The 17,225-nt window shown below is 39.9% G+C and overlaps 1 pseudogene; it reads left to right on the forward strand.

The window, feature by feature from the left end:
• The first annotated feature begins 15,123 nt into the window (after positions 1–15,123).
• Positions 15,124–15,443, forward strand: LOC114589476 (enhancer of rudimentary homolog pseudogene; annotated as a pseudogene).
• Positions 15,444–17,225: the final 1,782 nt, after the last annotated feature.

Below are 17,225 nucleotides of genomic sequence, written 5' to 3' on the forward strand. Positions count from 1 at the left end.
GTTTGGATTGACTGACCAGAAGTGTATATTGGATGAGGATCTTCAATCAGAAATAAAAGGATCCTCAGTTTTGTCCTGTCTTGAGAAACCAAACTTAAAGCAAGTTAAGGCAAGAGAATTTTAGCCATGCCAAAAGGAAAATAAATAAATGATGGCTGGGTTCCTCCTATCTGCATAACAACTGAATGCAAATATGAGCTTAATGGGTGCATACATAAACAAATAACTAATGGCTCATTTCGTTATTTCCAGGTGTTAAAACTCTGTATGGGCGGCAAATTCATATGCAAAGTATGATTTCATTAGCATGTTTTATGCATTACCCCTGGGGACATCTACAGGTAGAGGAATGAGGGGAACAGGAATCTGCTTTTCTTTCTCCACTCTTTTTATCCTAAATGGGTTTTTAGGGATAAATCAAGTGCAGTTAGAAGTATATTTAAGGTTGAAATCAAAAGCACACTTTTTAGAGAGAAGGTCCCAATCAATTGCACAGGCTTTCTGTTGAGTATTTGTTGGGGAAATATTGGAACAGGTGTCCCCCACAATACCCAAGGGTCCAGCTTGGATGGCCAAAATAAGCCTGACCTCAGTTTCTTTATTAAACTTTATTATCTTTATTAAACCCATTGCAATGCAGTTTGGCCTCGCCCCAAGTAAGGGAGTTACAACAGCATTATTTATGCACTTTTCAAGCAAAGACAATTCTCAGCTTGCTCAGCACTCATACACATTTCGTTCTATAATTTCAATAATTTCCCTGCCACATGTATAGGACTGGGCTGTAGGCATACTTTAAAAAGCCTAGGAGATTTGCTTTCTGCTCCCAAATGAGAAAGAAAGAAAGAAAGAAAGAAAGAAAGAAAGAAAGAAAGAAAGAAAGAAAGAAAGAGAAAGAAAGAAAGAAAGAAAGAAAGAAAGAAAGAAAGAAAGAAAGAAAAAAAACTGCATTTGTAAATGGGTCATTCCGCGCCAAATCACCTGGTGCCATGTGCTCTCATGACTCAGATTTTCTTCTGAAAAAAATTATGTGTAGATACCTATGATATAACCTCAAAGAATATTTTAAGATTTTTTTGGTCCAAAATTGGGCACAGGAGAATTTTTTGAAAATTTCATTTTTTGCGTGATTTAGGCTAATGCAATTTCTGTGTCAGTGTAGAAAAAAAACCTCCTGTTTTGCTTATTTTTCAACTGATTGGGCTTATTTTGGTATCAAAATAAAGCTAATTGTGGTCTCTTTCCAAATAAGGTATAAAAATGGCATTAAGTGCCAAACAAAATGGTCACTGACCATTCAAAGTGAATTTTTGTCATTTTATTCCCGGTAGATTCAATAAGCCATAGCATGCAAACCACAACTAACACATGTTTCATACTTGTTTTGTAGAATGGGCTAACCATGTACTTGTTATGTTTTAAAAATAAGGAGAGTGTTTTTTGCGGTTATAAAATAAATTGATTTTGAAATATTTTTTTACACAAAAAAAATTACCTTTTTGGGGCAGATTTAACGTCTCTTTGGGCCAGAAATAACTCACACATTCATGAGAATAGTTAAAGTGTACCCTCTTATGTTACAATGTAATCTGAAGTAATTTTAATATTAAGTTTTATTGATTATTTAATAAAAACAAAATACGTCTCAGAGCCCTTGTTCATTTTATTGTGTAAAACACTTCTGCAATGATATGGTTAAAGCTATTTTGTTTCCCATACATATAATATGGCCAATGATGCTGTGTGTGTGAAACTGGATTTTACAATTTAATATCCAACCAAATAAAGCAATGTAACATCATATAAACAAAAAAGAACACACACACACACACACACACACACACACACACACAATGACTTCCCTCAACTTTCCCTTCCGGTTCTTGAAATATTTATTACTTCTGCTTAATTTTTTTCTTATTTTTCTTATTTTATACCTCAATATACTTAAATTCTTACCATTTTTATACCAAATTTTCTTTCGTAATTACATCTTGCACTCAATTACATTCCATATTATTATTTCTTGACCTTTAAACTTATTTTCTTACTTGTAAGTGTTTAATCAAACCCTGCTAGTGAGTCCACTTCTTTACAGTATTTCTGTAAATACATCATAAAGGGTTCCCATGCTTTTTTAAAATCTTCATTGCCATTATTTCTGATTCTTTCTGTAAGTTTTGCCATTTCTGCATATTCCATAAGTTTGGCTTGCCATTCTTCTTTCCTTGGTAGCTCGTCCTCTTTCCATTTTGGGGCTAGGAGAGTCCTAGCCACTGTTGTAGCATACATTACAACTTCTTCCGCTCTTTTAGTAATTCCTGTCCTATTACACTTAGCAGAAATGCTTCTGGTTTTTTAACAAAAGTTATTTTAAACTTCTTCTTCAATTCATTATACAGTGGAACCTCTACTTATGTGCACCTCTTGTTACATATCCTTCGGGATACGCACACAGCAAACCCAGAAGTATACAGTGGTACCTCGGGTTACAGACACTTCAGGTTACAAACTCCGCTAACCCAGAAATAGTACCTCGGGTTAAGAACTTTGCTTCAGGATGAAAACAGAAATCGTGCAGCAGTGGCGCGGCAGCAGCAGGAGGCCCCATTAGCTAAAGTGGTGCTTCAGGTTAAGAACAATTTCAGGTTAAGAATGGACCTCTGGAACAAATTAAGTACTTAACCCGAGGTACCACTGTATTTCTGGGTGTCGCTCGCTCACATGCATTTGCATCTACACACAGAACAGGCACCCCCAGTTGTGAAAACCTCAGGATCCAACCGGAGCTCCAGAACGGATCCCTTCTGCAACCAGAGGCACCACTGTGTATCATTTCCCAGAAATTTCTGATTATTTTACAATTCCACCACATGTGATAAAGCGTACCTTCTTTCTCTTTACACTTCTAGCATTTATTGGCACTAGTTCTATACATTTTTTCAAGCTTAACAGGAGTTAAATACAATCGGTACATCATTTTCATATAATTTTCTTTCAGAGGTGTGCAAGCAGTAAATTTTAAATTGACGTTCCATAATTTCCCCCAATCTTTCATTTGTATAATGTGTCCTAAATCTTGTGCCCATTTAATCACTACACATTTAACCTCTTCATCTTTGGTTTCCCATTCTAACAATAAATTATACAATTTCTTCACTATTTTAGTGTTACCCTCTACAATTTCTCTTTGAAATCTACATAGAATATAGCTAAATTCTTTCTTTTTACGGTAACTTCTTTAAAAACCTCATTTACTTGAAAATATTGCAACCAAGCATTAACATGATCTTGAATCTCTTCAAAATATTTCAATCTTAATTTCCTTTCTATTTCTATTAAAAGATCTCTATATGTAAGCCATTTTTCTCTCCGGTTTATTTTTTTAATTGATGTTGCTTCCATTGGTGACAACTGCCACAGATCTTTGGTTCTAATAAATTGGTCTTGTCTACTCAACCCACAGAGACTCTCTTCACATGCAGAGGAAGTCCATCACTGAGGGTGTGAGACCCATTCGGCTGCCCTCACCTGGTTTACCTGGCAAGTCAAAGCCATTTCCCAGGGTGAGGCCGCTGTCACATGCTGCCAACATCTAGGAGCCCCAGGTGAGAGCTGAGTGCAGGGTGGGGACCAAAGGTGGACAAACTACCCCAGAAGGATCACAAGTGCACAATGTGTCCCCCACCAGAGATTCTATCCTTCCCCAACACCCCATACACACCATACGTATAATAGAAAAGACTTTGCAAAGCTGGTACCCTCCAAATGTTTTGGATTACATAGGAACATAGGAAGCTGCCTCAGATCAAGTTAGACCATCGGTCCATTGAGCTCAGTTTTGTCTAAACTGACCATAACTGCGTCTGGTCTTAACCAGACCCCCTTTCTCCCTTTTTGAACCTGCCTCACATTCTTCAACCCCCCCCCCCCCCCACTTCCTTTTGTTCTCTTTTTGTATTGCATTTCCAAAACTGGATTGCAAACCTTGGCTGAGATGTAAAGGGCTTTCCACAAACACACCACTCTTAATATCGTGAGGGGGAAGTCTTTCAAAAGCAGTCCACGATATGCTGTAGGATTGAAGGTCTGTTGCTAAGCAAACAAACAGGAAAAAGTACCAAACATATTTGCACAGACACCTTGAGCATGATAAAATATCTACTTAAATCCATGTACATACAGTTAATTACAAAATTTGTTCCGGAAATTATACATTTCTTCTTTTTTTGGTATTTGGTCTATTCACTTCTAGAATGAGAAATACATCCATTATTTTATCTATCAATTCATCAATAGCACTTGTCTTTGGTAAATTATAGGTGCATTTTCTATCATATTTTGCACTGGCATTGCCACAGTGCTCCCTCTTCTGGCATCACTCAGTATCTTCTTCCTTTACCAAGGCTATGTAAAATTAGCTAAAAATGAAGCAAGGTCCTTGTCCTATCCCTTGCTGCTTTTCAAGTCACGTTCTTACCTTGCTGTACAGGCCAGAGAAGTGGTGGGAATGTCATCATCTGATGCACATTACCTATCTCCCTGCCCTGAGCTTCAGTTCACTGAAGCTGTCTTCTGAGCATGTGCAATGGCTGTCTCAAATGTACACACCTCAGCTTAACTGCAGCTTCTTCTTTTTCAAATTGGGAACTTGCATCAAACAGCAGGATTTCTCAAGTAGCTGAAGGATAGGTATGGCTTGAGACTAGTGGCATGTGTACTCAGCTTCTTCAAACACCAGTGGTGAGAGCATGCTAGAGTCAGCAAGCAATTATGTGCATACAACCCTAGCTGACAGTTCACCAGACAATTAAAGGGCTTCATAGGGGATGAACCATAGTGCACTGTATGTAGAAAGTCACAGGTTCAATCCCAGGAGTCTCCAGGAAGGGCTGGGAATAGTTCTTGCCTCAAACCCTGGAGCATCTCTGCCTGAGTAGAAAATTCTGAGCTAGGTAGACCAATAGTCTGACTTGGTATAAGATATCTTCCTGTGTTGGAACATGTGTTATACCAAGTTGGACCATTGGTCCAGATAGCTCAGGATTGTCTGCACTGATGACAGCAGCTCTCCAGGGTTTCAGATGGGAGACATTCACAGCTCCATCTGGAAGTGCTAGGGAAAACATGCGAAACAGACACTCTGCCACTGAGCCACAGCCCTTCTCCTCACACAAGCAATTAATATGCACCAGATGTGTGTATCTGAAGAAGTGTGCATGCACACGAAAGCTCATACCAAGAACTAACTTAGTTGGTCTTTAAGGTGCTACTGGAAGGAATTTTTTTTGTTCAGATGTGCAATGTCAGAGGAACACGGGAAGCTGTATTACACAGAGTCAGACCCTTCATCCATCTAGGCCAATATTGTCTACACTGCCAAAGAGTGACTCTCCAGAGTTTCAAACCAGGTCCCTCCCAGTCCTGAGGGCTTCTATAAGCAAAGCAGATGCCACTGACTAAGACTTCCCCTAGAAAGTCACCACCCGCTTTTTTTGCTTTTTACTTTTGTATGTGTTAGATAGAGAGTAGTTTGTTCTTTTTATATTCTATTTGCACAATTATGTATTTTTCGTTTCTTTTGTGTTTGTTCTCCCCCCCTCGCATTTGTATCTTGTATATTGCTAATAAAACTAAAAAAAGTCATGATGCATTTTATTACAAATGAAAAAGAGTCATTGAAACCAGAAGCGTACATACTTTTTTTTAAAAAAACAATTTTTTATTAAAGATTTTCTTGGTTTACAAAAGTACATGCCTTTTTTTCAAGTTGTACAGTCTTTTCTACAGATCAGTTGCATTTGTTATGAGACATTAGTGTTCAGTAAAGTATAAGGTCAGGAAGAAGGGGGGGGTGAAATTTATATTTTTTACAGTGTACGTGTGGGGTTTTGTGTCAGCTTCAACTAGATATGTTCTCTTTCTATTTGCTTGTTACATTCCCTTGGTAGTGAGAGAGGTTGAGAGCTCAGGGTGTTGCTGGTTGTCTGTGGTTGACTGCAATGGGGTTTGTTTGCATTTGGTGGTGGTGGGGCTTATTGGGTCAGGTAAACCAGATTAATTCAATATGCAGTTGACGGGTTCTTATTGTTGTCATGTTGGGTTGTGTATGTGATAAAGAGGGGCCATACTGGGGTGAAGGCATCCAAGAACTGTACATACTCAATCACTTTGCAGTTGTTTTCTTGGCCTTGAGTTTTTCTACGTCGTGCGTTTGTGTGACCCACATTTGATCTTCAGCTATTTTTTGAGACGAAACATTGGGACTAAACAGCTAACCTCTGCTGTTTTGCCCAACTCTCTACAAGCAAGCGGCAGTTTGAGGAAGATTTGACCACAATGTCCAGAGGAGATAAAAGACCCTCAAAGGCAAACATATATTATGGGCAATGTGATTTTCTTTGGACCATATCAGTGAGGTCTTCTCATCTGGGCATCCCAGGACCTCCACACACACTGCCTCAGGCTTGAGCCACAGGAGAGATAACTTCAGTGCTGCTAACGCAACAGTTTGACTTGAAACTACCACTACCCCTGCAAGACACACTCCATTGCCTCTGGAGACACAGATTGGTGCCAACAATTGTGGTCGTTGTTTCATTGAAGATGAAATGCAGGTGACAAATGAAAAAATTTAAACCACTCCTTAGAGCTTCCTTAGAGCTTCAGCTTGCCAGATACGGAAATGAGGCGTATGGGATGTGATTTGCCCAGGGCTATACAGTGGTATCTTGGTTTACAAACTTAATTCATTCCAGAAGTCCATTCTTTTTTTCTTTTTTTTTATGTTTATAATGATATAATTTATTTTTTATTTTTTTATAAATATTTTATTAAGTTTTCTTTCAGATATTCAGAAATTTACAGAATAAAAAGTAGAAAGTAAAAGTAAGAAAAAGAAAGTATTCATAAATTCCAACTTTCCAAAATACTTTGACAATTCCAATTGGACTTCCCCACATCTTCCGAATTCTGCGTTCTTTGCAATTGTAACATCAGCAATTTGTTACCTTATTTCATGTCTTACTGTATCTTTCAAATACTATGTTTCCACATTTAAAATACTGTATCTCAGTTATTTGTACCCTATAAATAAACATAGTATGGTTACTTCATGTTGTCTACCTCATCTTTCTTATAGCTTAATTTCCAATTCACCTATTCAAGTTGCTGAAGCAAAAATTTCCAAATCGTACACATTCTTAACATTCATACAACTTATAATGTTTTTGCAAATAGTCCTTAAATTTTTTCCAGTCCTCCTCCATTATTTCTTCTCCCAAATCGCGGATTCTGCCAGTCATTTCAGCCAGTTCCATATAGTCCATCAACTGCGTCTGCCATTCTTCCAGCGTGGGTAAATCTGGTGTCTTCCAGTGCTTTGCAATGAGAATTCTTGCTGCTGTAGTAGCATACATAAACAAAGTTCTATCCTTCTTTAACACTTTCTGGTCCACCATGCCCAGGAGGAAGGCCTCTGGTTTCTTGGGAAAGGTATACCTAAATACCTTTTTTAGCTCATTGTGTATCATTTCCCAGAAGGCCTTCACTTTTGGGCAGGTCCACCAGAGGTGAAAGAATGTCCCTTCAGCCTCCTTACATTTCCAGCATTTATTGTCAGACAAATGGTATATCTTAGCAAGCTTGACTGGGGTCATGTACCACCGGTATATCATTTTCATAATGTTTTCCTTCAAGGCATTACATGCCGTGAATTTCATTCCGGTGTTCCATAACCTTTCCCAGTCCTCAAACATAATGTTATGCCCAATGTCCTGCGCCCACTTTATCATGGCAGATTTTACTGTCTCATCCTGTGTATTCCATTTAAGCAGCAAGTTGTACATTCTAGAAAATATCTTAGTCTTTGGTTCTAACAATTCCGTATCTAATTTCGATTTTTCCACCTGGAAACCAACTTTTTTATCTATTTTAAACACCTCTTGAATTTGAGCATAATGTAACCAGTCTTGCACCTTATTTTTTAATTTCTCCTGGCTCTGCAGCCTCCAATTGTCTCCAATTTTTTCAATTATTTCCCAATATTTCGGCCAGTAGGCCTCCATGTTGGGTCTTTTTTGAGCCTTGGCCTCCATCGGTGATAGCCACCTCGGGGTCTCCAGAAGTCCATTCTTAAACCAAAGCATTCTTAAACCAAGGTGTGCTTTCCCATAGCAGCGGAGGACTGAATTTATACTCAACAGGAAGTAGAACATGTTCTGCTTCCAAGGCAAAGTTCACAAACCAAAACACCTACTTTGGGGTTTGCAGCATTCTTAATCCAAGTTGTTCATAAACTAAACTGTTCTTAAACCAAGGTACCACTGTATAGGGTGGGACACGGGTGCTGCTGCGAGTTAAACCACAGAGCCTAGGACTTGCCAATCAGAAGGTCGGCGGTTTGAATACCTGTGACGGGGTGAGCTCCCGTCGCTCAGTTGCTGCTCCTGCCAACCTAGCAGTTCGAAAGCACATCAAAGTGCAAGTAGATAAATAGGTACGGCTCCAGCGGGAAGGTAAACGGTGTTTCCGTGTGCTGCTCTGGTTCGCCAGAAGCGGCTTAGTCATGCTGGCCACCTGACCCAGAAGCTGTACGCCGGCTCCCTTGGCCAATAAAGCGAGATGAGCACCGCAACCCCAGAGTCGGCCACGACAGGACCTAATGGTCAGGGGTCCCTTTACCTTTACCACTGTATAGCAAAGCCAAGCAGAAGCTGTATTTCACGCAGGGAAACCAAGATATAGGTGGAACTGTGTCCAAGTCACCTGAATTCCAATCCAAGTCCCAACACAGCTCACTTTGCTGCTGATTCTGCAGCATTGTCTCCCCCACTTCTAGGTACACCAAGACCAATGGCAACTTTGAAACTGTATGTTACACGTTTATTCAGTACTCTGGAAATGACAGGTTTGCCCTCTCACCACCAGCTACCTGTGGCTCACTCTGGGACAAGCTGTTAAAACAGAGAGTAGAAAACACCTAACTGCTGTAATCAGTCCTAATCTGTTTGTAAGCTGAAGTGTTTGACTGTACTTTCACATTGTATATACATGGAATTTTTCTTTGGAGGTTGGGTAACGTTCAGATTGTTTGCTATAGGCATTATTTGAAACTGGAAAAGAAAGCAATTTAAAAATTATTCTACAACAAGAATGGCAATGTATGATATATTATTATTATTATTATTATTATTATTATTATTAATTTCACAGCATTCATTCATTTAATTTTTTAGTTAATTTCTATCTGAAGGAGCCTGGGGTGGAAAACAGATACGCAATTTAAAAGCAAACCAAATGCACTTTGAAACTCATATTCTAAAAATAATGACAGTGAAAAACTTCTAAAAGCAATTTCAGCTGGAAACATACTTCCATCCAATGATGTCAGGGTTGCCAGGAACAGAATTCTTCAGGCACAAGATGCCCAGGAATGTTTTCAAATTCACCCTGAAATTTAATATTGATAGAGAAAGGTGCACCTCCCCAGGGAGGCCATTCCACAACTGGGGAGCCACCACTGACAAGGCCCATGACCCGACTTTCGCCTTGCTAACTTTTCAGCTTGCAATTCCAGAATCTGGAGATTCCCCAGGCTTGAATCAGGAAAGCCTTTACTGTCCCCCTGAGTGATTACCTCTATACAGGAACCCAGCAGGGCTTCCTTCTGGATAAATGCAGAGGAATATGCTGTTGGTTGTGTATCTGGAAGTCCCTAATGTGAACCTCTACTCTGCTATGAATAGCTGCCCTGAGGATTTCAGGATTATTAATAAACAATGTCAGTCCTAAACCCATGAAGCAAAAGAAAAGAAAAGCAATTTTCTCCAGCCATTAATGGCTCCTCATCATCCTGGGGAAAAGTGACAAGTGGGGTGCCACAGGGTTATGTTCAGGGCCCATTGTTGTTCAACATCTTTATAAACAACTTGGACAAAGAAATGGAAGCGATGTTCATCAAATTTGTAGATGACACCAAACAGGAACAAAAAAAATTCCTTCCAGTAGCACCTTAAAGACCAACTAAGTTAGTTCTTGGTATGAGCTTTCGTGTGCATGCACACTTCTTCAGATACCTTCAGTGTATCTGAAGAAGTGTGCATGCACACGAAAGCTCATACCAAGAACTAACTTAGTTGGTCTTTAAGGTGCTACTGGAAGGAATTTTTTTTTGTTTTGACTATGGCAGACCAACACGGCTACCTATCTGTAACCAAACAGGAAGAGGTAGCTAATGCTGCAGAAGACAGAATCAGGATTCAAAATGAATTTAACAGATTGGAGAACTGGGTCCAAGCTAACAAAATTAATTTCAGTAGGGACAAAAGTCAGGTTCTGCACTTAGGAAGGAAGAGCCAGATGCACAAATATAAGATGGGGAACACCTGGCTTGCCAGAAGTGCATGTGAAAAGGAACTAGGGGTCTTAGTGGAGCTTAATATGTGTCAACAGTATGGTGGTGGTGCAGCAACAGCAGCAGCAGCAGCAAAAAAAAGCTAATCCGATTCTAGGTTGCATCAACAGAGGTATTGTGTCCAGATCAAGGGAAGTAATAGTATGACTCTGTTCTGACCTGCCCAAACCACACCTGGAGTACTGTGTCCAGTTCTGGGCACCACAATTTAAGAAAGGATACTGACAAACTAGAAGGTGTGCAGAAGAGAGCAACCAAGATGATCAAGGATCTGGAAACGAAGCCTTATGACAAATGGTTGAAGGGGCTGGTTATGTTTAGTCTGGAAAAAAGGAGACTGAGAAGAGATATCATATCTCAATGATATATCACATGGAAGAGAAGACAAACTTGTTTTCTTCTGCTCTGGAGGGAAGGACTCGAACCATTGGATTCAAGGTACAAGAAAGGAGATTCTGACTAACACCAGGAAGAACTTTCTGAGCTATTTGACAGTGAAGCATTCTGCCTTGGGAAGTGGCTCTTTTGCTGTATGCAACCCATCTAAGAAACCCAGGCATGGAACCTCTGTTCCCCATCACCGCCACAAGATAACAAAAAGTAAGAGGAGCAGCAGAGACCATCTGGTTGAATGCTCCAGCCTAGGTTTTTAATGGCGCAACAGTTTATACCAGGCTGTGTTCTTTCTCTCTCCAAACCCACCCACCCGGTTCAACCACCCCATCCTTCTGTGAAATGAACAGCTGTAATTGAAAAGGAAAGTCTCTTCCCCAGTTTATAGGGAGAGGTGCTGTTAAGAGCTGTAGCCATCTCATTCGCTTCCTATTGCAGGGGCAGGCTTCTATTGTCTGTCTTTTAGAGCTAATTTCTTCCCTGATCAAAAGGCCCACATCACTGAAAAGGTAGTAATGACTATTCATTTGCTTGCAACCTCCATTCTGTGGGCTGCCTCATGCTTTATTTAGAGAACTGCTTTTCCCCACCACCATCACAACCACACTTTTCTCTCTTTTGCTTAAAAAGAAAAGGAGGCAGGAGTTCGTTTATAGCCTCTCTAATGTCAATTAAAGTAGGCTATATTATTTCTCCCTTAGAGAACCCTTTACAGGATCTCAGTTTGCTATGATGTTGGGGGAGGCTCACTTGGGAAACAATACATAATCCACTGTTCCCCACCCACAGTATGTGGACTGACATGTATTGAGAGGGGAATATGTCATGAATGAAGAGAGTTCACTTACAACCCACCGGCAAGTTAGATCTGTACAATTAGCAATTTCTGATTTCACTAATAATAATCAGAAATAATAATAATAATAATAATAATAATAATAATAATAATAATAACAACAACAACAACGAGGTGAGTCTTTATTGCTAGGAAATATTGTGGGTTGTTCAGTGCAAAAACAAAATAGAAATCGTGGGGGGGGGGGTGAGCTTTCCCATAAAAGGGTTCTTATAAATTATGGGTGGATAATGTTTTGGAAGGGGGGGTTGTTTAGAAGGGGGGAAAGCTGCATGTCTCTTCTTGCTTTATTCTGATCTGAAGAGAAAACAGTAATTTATCAGTATGGCAACAATCAAAAGTAAGCGAACCATTTGGAAGGAAAGCAATGTCACAGGAGTGGGGGAAGCAATCACTCGAAATCACTTTGAGTTTTGAATGCATAGGCACACAAATTGTGTAGCAAAAATGGACAGCACAGAAATGAAAGTTGAGTTCCATTTGCACACAGGGAAAATGGCATTGCATTGCACTTACTTCAGATATAAAAATAATAATTAAAAACACACAAAAACAGGTGACAAGTTTCTTTTATGTACAATTCCCAACCAAAGGTAATTTATTTATCCAGAAATGTTCAGTGGCATTTATTTCTATACTAGGCTCTACCTGTAGGTGAACTCAACCATGCCATGGCATTTGGACAAAAGTTCCCTCTGCTTCAGTTTAACGTGTTTTTCATTGCCAGCAGCCAAATTAGTTACACCAACAAATAATTGGCCAGTGGGTGGAGGGAGAGCACTAGGGTTGCCAGATTTCTAAATGGCCCTTATAGCTATGCCTCTAGCAGCAGTTTAATGGCAAGTGGTAAAAGGCATTGCCGTGCTGTACAAAGGTTTGGCACATTGATTTCTGCAGATCAAACTAGGGCAAGCCTGTCAGGTTTTCTTTCTGAACAGTTGGCATTCTAAGCGATGGAGTCTTATTTAGCACTGCCCTGTTTGGCCTGATTTTTTTTCCTATTTAATATTTATTTATAAAATTCCTGGACATCTGAGGGAGAAACTAATGAAGGCAGGGACATGTTAACTCAACATTTATTGTAACTCTGTGTGAGTTGTGGTTCTTCAGGGCTATGGAGCATTGCTAGATGACAAATAAAAACTTTGTGGGTGGGTGGAGTGATATGGGCAATGTTTTTTTTTTTGTGCAAGCTGGAAGGTGCTTTGCAAATAAATAATAAAATTTAATTATTTTCTGTACACTGTAGAGGGATTTGTTCACACAAACACTTGGGTATATATGTATATAGTCAATTTTTTAAAAAGCATCTAAATAAATATAAAGGCTCCCAGATCAGCTTACGTACAATCAGTTCAAACAAGACTGTCTCTGCTCATAGACTTACAATCTTAAAAAAGCAACAACACAAAAGGGAAAAGTAACAGGGACAGAAAAAGCAAACTGAGGCATAGAAAAAGCTCAGGGGATAGAAGTGCCTGTTGAAACTAGTCTTTAAACTGAAATGAAAGTATGAAGTATGCAGCTGGAGATTCAAACAATCGCAGAATTGCAGAGTAGGAAGGCATGCGGAGGGTCATCTAGCCCAACTCCTGCAATGCAGGAATCTCAACTAAAGCATCATGACAGTTGGCAATCCAGCCTCTGCTAACAAAGTCGTCCACTGCTGAACAGCTCTTGCTGTCAGAAAGCTCTTCCTGATGTTTAGTCAGAATCTCCTTTTTTGTACCAATCTTTCATATGACACTCCTTAAGATATTTGAAGATGGCTATCATATCTCAGTGTCCTCTTTGCCAAGCTAAACATACCCAGCTCCTTCAACTGTTCCTCATAAGGCTTGGTTTTCAGACCCTTGATCTTATTGGTTGCTCTCTTCTGCATACATTCCAGCTTGTCAATATCCTTCTTAAATTGTGGTGCTCAGAACTGGACACAGTACTCCAGGTGTGCTCTGGCTAAGTCAGAACAGAGTGGTACTACTGCTTCCCTTGATCTGGACACTGGACTTTTACTAATGCAGCCTAGAATAGCACTAGCTTTTTCATTCAGTGTACTCATGTTAAGTCTGTAGTCTACTCTACAAAGTCCCATCGATCTATTTCACATATGCTAGTGGCAAGCCAGGTGTCCCCATCTTATATTTGTGCAGCTGGTACTTCCTGCCTAAGTGTAGGACGTTACATTTGTCCATATCGAAATTCATTATCTTACTTTTTGCCAAATTCTCCAATCTGTTAAGGTCATCTTGAATCCCAATTCTATCTTATTCAGCATTAGCTGCCTCTTCTAGTTTGGTGTCATCTGCAAATTTAATGAACTTCCTCTCAACTCCTTCATCCAAGTTATTTATAAAGATGTTAAACAATGCTGGGCCCAGGACAGAACCTTGCAGCACCCCACCTGTCACTTTTTCCCAGGATGATGAGAAACCATTAGTGAGCACTATTTAGGTTCGGTCAGTCGGCCAGCTAAAAATCCACCTAACAGGCAGCACATACCTAGGCTCCATCGCACCCTTAGCAAGGAGCTATATTGGCACACCCCACCCATCACTTCTAGAGCAGTGGAGGAGTGGTGTCAGAGTCTGCAGAGGGTGGTTGATGTCAGGGACTGATGATGATGAATAGGAGTGATTGGTTGCAGAGTCTGTGACAGGGAGCAGTTCAGGCTCTGAGACTGGAGGGAGGGCTGTATGTCAAGGGACTGCTGAAGAATCCACAGAGTCTTTCTCTCCTGCTATGACAAGCTCCCCTTCCCCAAGTCTCCAAGTAATGAGTAATGAGAACAGCAGAGTAATGAGAACAGCAGAACATGGGCTAGAGGTGCCCAATACAGTTTGAGGCCTGCTTAGGAAACATCCAGGAGAGGAGGAGCCTTTAGAGAGGATGGGAGGCAGGGACCTTTAGTTCTGGCAACTGTTCCATAGGGGCAAGACCTACTGGGAAGTGTTTGTTTCCTTGAATAGTTAACTTCACTGATAATGGAGATCTGGTTCCTTTATTGCTGATCTGCATCTGACTCAAGACCTGACAGGCAGGCTCCTAGACACCCCAAAGCAGAGTGGAAAGGTGCAGTTTTTGTCGCCGACCCGCTCCTGGCCTGCACCCTTGGAAGGGGTCAACCTGACCAACACCTAAGTATGCCCCTGCTAACAGGAATCTCTCATTGGTCTGTCTTAGTTTTGTTGTTGCTGCTGCTTCTGTTATTGCTGTTGGCTGGATCTAGATGAGTAGCAGAGGATATTTTATTTATTAGTTATCTTTCCTCTTTTTCCCGTGTGTGTGAGATAAATATGTATTTCAGGAGACTAATATCACTATCCGTGTTTAGAAGGTTGTATAACCTTCTAGAACAATTATGTTATCCAAGGATGCTAAGGCAGACTTGGGTCATCCTTTCCTTTTATGTTTCCCTCTTAACAAGAAAATCACTTGGTGCTTCGTGCCTGAGCCCAACTGAATGAGTCACATAATTTTGCTTGTTCAACCTACCCAAACAATCAGAAGGCAGGACTTTTGCTGATTATGAGTCAGTGAATGAATGAATGCATGGAAGGAGTCTGTAAAATGTATGAAGAACATGTGAAGAGAATGCATCCCAACAGCCCTTCAATTACGTATGATATTAGCTAGTTATTTGATTTCATTGATGACTTGACTGACCTCAGCTGCCTTGTTTATTGTGTTGATACTCAGACATGCCAGCCATACAATAAAGACGGGATAAAGGAGAAGACCTATGTCCTTCTCCACAGACAAGCTCAGCAAGCAAGCAAATAGACACAGTGGTTAAGGGGGTTTTGAGGGAAGGGTTTTTACAACAGGGTGTACAGCGTTCTGTAGTGAAAGTTTTGTATTGTAGACTTCTGTTTATTCTTGTTAGTCTGTATTTGAGACAAAATCTGTTAGAATTCCAAGGGACTTTCTCAGTTTAAATCTCAAAGAAGAAAGGATATGCCTTCTGCAGGTATTTTAGTTTAATTGTCTTTGCTTAGATAGTTCTACATTTGTTCCTCACTCCCGGGATTTTTCAGTTCTGCTTTACCACAGTCCCTGTATGTATCCCTCTCTGAGGGTTTTTCCAATGTTATTTCTTGGAGGCAGTCACGGTGAAGAATTAAATGAATATGAAAGAAAGAAAGAGAATCACTCTCAGGCTGTTTAAGTAAACGAGAAAATAAAGTTTACTCACATTAAACGTCTTGCCAGGATTCAGTGGTGAAATTCAGGCAGGCAATAATCCTTAAAAGTTACAAAAGTCCAGTTCAAAATGAGTGAACTCTCTGGATGAGAGCTCACAGACAACTTGCTCCATTGCAGGTGGGAGAAGTGTACAGTGGCAGGAAGGAAGAGGTTAGGGATTAAACCATTGTATTTTTTCTGCCACCAAGTTTGGGGATATGGCATCACAGAGTCTCCTCTCTACAAGTTCTGAAATTCCATGGTGCCATTGCTCGTTTTTGACTGTCAAGCAATCATGCATTTGGCTGCAGATCTTCCCACATGTTTGAGTTTGGGAGATTATTTTCCCCTCCTAAAAATCTTGAGGACACACTCAATGTTTCACCTTTGTTGTCCCACCTCCAGTCCGAGGAACCTTCAGGAGGGAGCAGTGGCCATGGGCATTATGTGGATGTATGAGCTTAAGAGTCATGAGAGTGGAGAGTATGTGTGTATGAACTTAACAGTGCTGATTTTTAGTTTTTGGATGCTATTTTGTCAATGTTGCTAATATAGTTTTATAGATTTAAAATGTGTTGATTTGTCGGTTATATAATATAACTTCTGCTTTAATTCTGATTAATTTTTTTGTTTAGTTGCTGCATAGTTGTTGTTGTTTGTTTATTATTATTATTATTGTTATTATTATTATTATTATTATTATTATTATTATTATTATTATTATTAGCCCACCCATCTGGCTGGGTTTCCCTAGCCACTCTGGCAGCTCACAGCATACAGTGGTACCTTGGTTCTTGAACTTAATCCATTCTGGGAGTCCATTTGACTCCTGGAACCGTTCGAAAACCAAGGTGTGGCTTCTGAGTGGCTGCAGGAGCTTCCCTGCACTCAATCAGAAGACTCAGAAGCCACATCAGATGTTCAGTTTCCAAACAATGTTCACAAACCAGAACAGAACTTATGGGTTTGCGGCATTCGGGAGCCGATTGGTTTCACAACAAGCCGTTCGGGAACCAAGGTACCACTGTATATCAGAACATACTAAAACATCAAACATTAAAAACTTCTCAATAGTTAACAGTGTTTTATATAGTAATGGTTTCACATATGTTGTATTTGTGATATTCTATATGATTTATACTGTATTTGTATAAATACAGTATAAATACATAAATTTGTATAAAGTTCTATTATGTTCTATCATGTTATTGTTGTTTCTGAGCTGCTTTGGGATTCATTTGAATGAAAATCACCAAAAATATATATTAAATCTAATCAATAGCAAACAGAACGTTCATGCCTGCCCCTGCTAACATCAGTGCAGGGAAGGGAGTTCTAGTTTATCAGCTGAGTAAGAAACAGATGTAAGTCCTGTTCATA

Source organism: Podarcis muralis, chromosome Z, assembly GCF_964188315.1.
Source record: "Podarcis muralis chromosome Z, rPodMur119.hap1.1, whole genome shotgun sequence".
NCBI classification, from domain to species: Eukaryota; Metazoa; Chordata; class Lepidosauria; order Squamata; family Lacertidae; genus Podarcis; species Podarcis muralis.